Consider the following 6,644-nt stretch of genomic DNA (forward strand, 5'->3'; position numbering starts at 1 on the left):
CCACCACCTCCCTGGGGCTTCAATGTAATTCGATGCAGGGGGACTTCATTACCTCCCACAGCCCTGGGAACCAACACCTCCCTGGGACTTTAATGTAATTTTAAGCAGAGGGCCATGCCCCCCACAGCCCCAGTGGCCACCACTTCCCTGGTGCAAACTGTAAAAAATAGAAAGGGGGTCCATTTCAGGCACTCAGGCCCTGGGGGCCCCCACCCCTCCAAGGCAATCTTCATGGGGGGGGGGCAAGAAGCCCTCCTCAAGAAGCCACTGATGGCCCTGGGGACTGCAACTCCCCAGGGCTGGCTCCTGCTATGTCCTGGGATGCCAGGGGGGTGGAATCTCTGGGGCCGAGATCAGCCTGGGGAGGGGGACTGCATGGCTCCCCATCCCCCCCAAAAAATAAAATATTTAGGCCTAGCTCAGGGACATGGCATCCCGGACTGAGATGGGCCTTGGGGGGCCACACAGGCCCCTCCCCCAAAAAATTAAATATCTACACTGGGCAACAGGGGATGGGGTCCCTGGGGCCGAAGTTGGCCTGAGGAGGGAAGGCCATGCAGGGATGGGTTATTATAGGGGTTGGCCGGAGGGACTGGTCACAGGCCAGGCCCTGCAACCAACTCTCACTGCGCATGGCCAAAGGCTGTGCGCAGCACAGGGTTCGGTGATTATTGGGGTTGGCCTCAGGGACTGACCTCAGGCCAGGCCCTGTGGACAACCCCTGCTGCGCATGGCTGAAGGCAACTATAACTCGTGCCCTTGCAATGCACTACTAATTACCCCACAAATTATGGCACTTGTGACATTTTTGATAACATCATTGATAATATCAATGTAATATTTGCAGTGAAAGTTTTGATGAAAAAAGTGTGCATGGCGAGGGTGTGAGTTATAATTACCTTACGGCACCAGTTATAGTTACATAGGATAACTCTAACTATAACAGGTGAATTTTTATGTTTTTTACATTTAAAATGGAAGCCGAACTATAACACCTATTAATATTAGAGTTAAATGCATGTGGGGTAATGCAGCCTGCATAGTATCACAGTATTACAAGCTGTTGTAAAGATCAAAGCATTGTTATATCCTCATGGTAAAGGCACATTGGGGTAAAGACCCGCACTGTTGTAACGGCTTAATGCACACAGCTTTTTTTTCAATTATGCATACAACTGAGTGCTAGTGGAGTGATTCCAATGAGGCAAGCATAGCCCTAAATACAATGAAACGTATTTATGAGAGGCATGAGCTGCTGGAGCCTCACTTTTCTTGATGCTACGGTGGCATAAGTTTCTGAACCATATCTATGAGGCCACGCAAAGCCATGTTGCATGGTTGTGAATGGCCTCATAAATAATGAGTAAGACGAAGCAGCACAAGTTGCTGCGTTGCCTTACTCTGCGCCACAGAGGCATTCAATGGGCATTGCTGTGGGTTTTCCCACACAACACCCATGGATTTTGATGCTGCCCTTAGATTTACTCAATCATGTAAACCTGAGGCAAAACCAAAACATTAGAGAGGAAGTGTGACGAAGAGAAATATTTTTTATTCTCCTCATGTTTTCCTCTTTCATATGTGCTGCATTCTGCAGCACACATAGAAAGAGAAAAAAAAGCCTCTGCATTGTTGTACAGGAAGGAGCCCTTTCCTGCATAAAAACAATCCTGCATTGTGAGCCAGAGCAGGGGAAAAGGACAGGAATACATTGTGTTGCACAAATATGGTGAATTTCTGCCCTTTCATGAGAAGTCTTGGGGCTGCCCTATGCCAATTCCCCACAAATAAGCCCCAATGTTTTTTTCATGGCTATTTCAATCTTAGGGGCTTATTTACCAGCTCCTTGCACTGCTGGTGCTTCACATTTTCCCATATAAAAAGTGGCGCACCGGCGATGCATGGGGCTTCTAAATAAGCCCCTTTGGCCCTCATTTACAAAGGCATTGCACCATCAGAACGTCACTTTTACTGGCGTCCTGATGGCACAATGCCCTGCCCCATATAACGCCACTCCAAAGGAGGCGTTAGCACTGCGTGATGACGAGAAATACTACTATATCTCCTCATATTTTGCTTTTCCAATGTGTGCTGCATTCTACAACACACATAGGAAGAGCAAAATGCCAATAGTTATTATGTGCAGGAAAGTAAACCTGCACATTAACAATCATTAAATAATGAAGTTGTGCTACTCCTAGCAGCACACATAGAACTATCAAATCGCCATTAATGATTGTTTATGTGCAAGAAGGGGCACCTTCCTGCACGTAAACAATCCTTTCCTGCAAGACTATGGTGCAAGGGTGACAGTATTGGGGCTAGCCAGCTAATTTTAGTGCCAGCTCTAGGGAAAGCATAGAGGTACACTGCATTGTAATAAATACAGCGCATCCCTATGTTTCTGAAGTGACGCAGCGATGCACTGTTAAATTTACCACTTCTTAGTAAATGAGGCACTTAGGAGCAGATTTACAAGCCCCTTGCACCACCTTAGCATAACCTGGTGTCATTTTTATGATGCTAAGGCAGCATTAAGGTGGCCATTTCCTGCGTCATATTTACAAAGTGGTGCAATGCATGCATAGCAACTCTTTGCAACACATTGAGCCACATTAGGCCTGCGCTAGGCATAATATAAGCAAGGGGAGCGTACCCTAACAGGCAGGCCTGAAAAAATGATGCAGTGAAATTTACGAGATTTCACTGCGCCATTTTTTATGTCATTTTTATGCCTAGTCAGGGCAGATGTTAAAATGATGGACCCATAATAATTGATGGAGCTCCTTGTGCTTTGCTGCACTAGCACAAAATTGTTGGCACTAGTGCAGCAAACCTCCACAACAGCGTCAAAAATGTTGACGCTGTTGTTAGAACGAACGCCATGTTGTGCAATATTGTAATTAAGGCACAACCATGGTGTTGTTAGGTGGGGCAAGTGGATGCATGAAAAGTAGTGCACCTGGACCGTTGCGCCACTTTCTCGTAAATATGCCCTTTAGTGTGTAATTCTGTGCCTTTTTACATCATTTGCCTTTTTCACAACAACAAAAATCCTTTTGTCTTTTTTAACTACTCTCTAAAGAGCAAAAATTAAATCATAACTGTTAAATATCCATTGAGCCACTTGCACGTTAGCAATGCCGCCATATTTCTGGTGCAATTAACAGATGCATGGTAGATTAGTAGCGGTTGCCATCTTGATCTCCAAATAATATATCTAAGAAAGAAAACTAATTAATAGCATTTCCTTAATCGGCATTATTTCGCCACTGAATTGCCAACCTACATTACGCTATGACTGAGGATAGCTTGCTTTACGTTGCCATATTCTATGACATTCAGGGAAAAAGTACACAACTAAGAAAAACAATACGAGTAACTAGAACATGAAATGCAGCTTTAATTATCTGCTTGCCGAGCTCTGATGTGAATATGAGGCATATGTAGCGGGTTCGCACATTGAAGGGCCGTGACCGCTGTAACTGGAGCACTGCGCCGTTTGAAGGCAATCCCCAGGCTGCAGCCAAGCAGGGACAGGCAACAGCCTGAGCAACGTCCACTCGCTACACAATTAGCTACGAACTGCGCGGCTTCGACGCTTGCGTTCTCTTTTCGTCTACATATATTGTCCTGACGTGGATCCTGGTCAGTTATCCTGCGGGGATGTGCGTCGGCTTTTAATATATTTGTCATGCCAAATTCTCTAATATGACAACGTTTGCATGTTCAGTATTTATGTTTACGTTTCAATGTTTGGATGCGTTGCCAATTACATTCGTTGCCGCGTTCATTCAGGATACTGTACTCAAATTAGGGTAAGTGGCAACAATTTACTGTCACCATATATATTGGAACCGTATACGCCCTGTTGTCACGAACGCTATTGTTACCAATGAAAGCCACACACTTGACGAGGATGATGATGATGATGATATGTGGAACCGCGAGGAGGTGTGCATTCTCTTTCCCCTGTCATTCATTGTGAAAGTCGCGATCACCCCATACCCATTCCGGGTTCGGTTCACTTTCATCGCCCTCGGTATCGGTCAGTATGATGTTCAAATACATTCTTTCATTATGGAATTGCCTAGTCGCCAAAGCCAAGTGGCAGCCAGCGTGGTCCCGTCCCGTACAGAAAACGACTGCCCCCATCCTTACCAAGTCTTCTTGATTGTACAGTTTGAACTCCCCAGAGTTATTGTCAGATCTTCTGCCGGTGGGTTTTACTTTAAGCCAGACCACTGCTTTGAAGGCTGTTGTCAAGGGGTCCACGAGCTCCTACAGAAGCGAGCAACAGGAACCAGAGTGCATTGCTTGAAAAGACTGTCAGGCCAATTAAGCATATCTATAATAACAAGTTAAGCCCCTGTCCCATCACATTGACAAATTATACGCTTTGCGGCCACAAAACAATGAATTTTGCGTGACCAGTCAAGAAAACAACTCATGGGACCGTAGAGTGAACAGCTGCGAAGCTCCAAGCAGAGTGCCCTTTTATGCGCTTGCACTGCCAAAGGTGCATTTAAATTGACATTTTACCGACTAAGTGTAGAGCGTGAAGATAGCATAGTTCGGAGAGAAGAAAGCCTGGTCACTATTTTCGAATTACGCTCTTTGCACCTCAAACTCCAACTCGGAGAGCTGTCGGGTTAACTGCATGCATTTTATACAGTGAACACATGCGCTCGGATACACCGCTGAGTTAGCGCAGCTGTTCATTATACGGTCAACGACATTTTGGTATATATTGTATTGGGTTGATTTGAACAGTTCCGTTTACATCGTCTGTGCACATAGAGAGGCATTTCTTTATAAAGGACCGACCGACATGTGTGGCGGATGCGAACGCTTTTCTTCAGTATAGTCTCAGTCGCAAATTTAATGCGAATGCATTTTACTACTCTGTAAAACAAGAATTACTTGGATTCTCCAAATCCCTTGACAGCGACAGTTTGTTCATGAATGGTGCCCTGGCATGCATCAGACTCGCCAATTATCATCACAATTACTGTCAGGCTGCTGCTGAGATGGACCAAACTTTCATATTTCGCCATCAACCTGTGCTCTGTACGTGAAGAGCACTGATCTCAAAACTCAAAAGGGATTACAGCGAGCAAAGGGCAGAGCGCAGGAGCCAACGCACAAAGAAGTGGTCCATACCTCGAAGGATTTAAACAGCTAATAAAAGCTGCTAGTAAGACTGCACAGCATCAGCACAGACAGAAATCCTCACCACTAGCTGCTAAGAGCATTTAACAACTCAAACCAAGCCTTTCTGTTACACAGACTGACATAAGGCACTAGAAAAGGGAGAGGGAAAGGAAACGTACCTATTTTATTCCATGAAAATCCTTGCTTGATCTTGTCCTAGCGTGCAGGAGAGTGGAGGGATGGGGTGATGGAGACATGGGATGGTGTGCAAATGGGGGAAGGAAAGGAAGAAAGTGGGAGTGAAGGGAGAGAGGGGAAGGCAGCGAGGAAGAAGAGAGAGAGGGAGGGCTGGAATGGATAGATTTCCTAGTACATATCTGGCTAGGATTATGAAGATTGGCGAGGAAAACTAGTGACGCCCCCTTACAGAAGATCTCCGCCCCCTGGCATCACATGGTGCACAGTGGAGCAGATCTGCCGTGCCATCTACTTACACATCACCTTTAAATTATCCTTCTGGGGGTGGGTTGCCTAGTAATTCTGAAAGAAATGCAATTAAGTACAGTAGGCACAGAAAACTATTCGCGCAAGGCACGGTAAAGCAGGGAAGGGAAAACTACATCGCTATTAAACCAGGGAACACCAACAGATTATTTGCAGGTCAGCGCCATCTTGTGGTTGGTTGAAGCTGCTCTTTTTGAGATGTTAATTGTTTGACCGCAGCAATGTTGAAAAGATTTCATTGCAACTGCAGCTTATTTTGATAAAAAAAAGAATTTCGTTTCCAGAAGACGAAAATATCCTTCCCTGCGTCCCCGCCTCTTCCCTAAAATAAGAACAAAAGCTAAAATCTGAGAGATACGTTGACCGCGTAGCTCAGCCATGGTCTAAGAAAGTTGCTCGGATTAATAGCCTCATGCACACCGCCAAAGCCTGTAACGGAGCCGCTCAACCAATACAAACCGTTTTCTCTTGTTACCTGTCAATCTTTCCAAGTAAGATACTATAAACTTCAGGGATAGCTCATGGGATGCGGATCCCTGCAGTGTGAAATACTCGTCAAAGGGATTCCAACAGCCTTAGATTTGGAACGAAAACGAGGGAACTGCTAAATTAGCAGTACTGTTAATGGCCACACGTAATGGCCCGTAACCAGCCAGTTTTTTTCTTAATTGAATGCCGCCTTTCTTAGCCACGTATCTATAGGGCAAAACATGGAAAAGATGAGGGCGTTATTTCACTACACTAGGGAAAACGAGTCACTTTTCAGGTCGAACCCATCCGCCGTGTCTATTTTCAGTCTTACTTTATCTTTTCCCATGCCTCTGTGAGATGAATTAGAGTTGGCTGAAGCTTAGAATCAGAATCTGCTTTTGCGAGGAACTTCCGATAGATAATACGCAAACAGAAATATTACAAACCTTGGATCGTTTTCCCGGCAAACACGCATACGCCTACTTATATTTTGACCAAGGACGTAGCTATTTATG

General features: G+C 45.2%; 1 protein-coding gene across 1 annotated transcript in view; it reads right to left on the minus strand.

The window, feature by feature from the left end:
- NPY1R (neuropeptide Y receptor Y1) overlaps positions 1–5,545 on the minus strand; it is a 186,406-nt gene extending 180,861 nt beyond the window's left edge. Inside the window, exon 1 of the mRNA XM_069243790.1 lies at positions 5,334–5,545. The gene's annotated coding sequence lies outside the window, so the exon portion shown is untranslated. The remainder of the gene's footprint in view (positions 1–5,333) is intronic.
- Positions 5,546–6,644: the final 1,099 nt, after the last annotated feature.

Source organism: Pleurodeles waltl, chromosome 1_2 (assembly GCF_031143425.1).
Source record: "Pleurodeles waltl isolate 20211129_DDA chromosome 1_2, aPleWal1.hap1.20221129, whole genome shotgun sequence".
Taxonomy (NCBI): Eukaryota; Metazoa; Chordata; class Amphibia; order Caudata; family Salamandridae; genus Pleurodeles; species Pleurodeles waltl.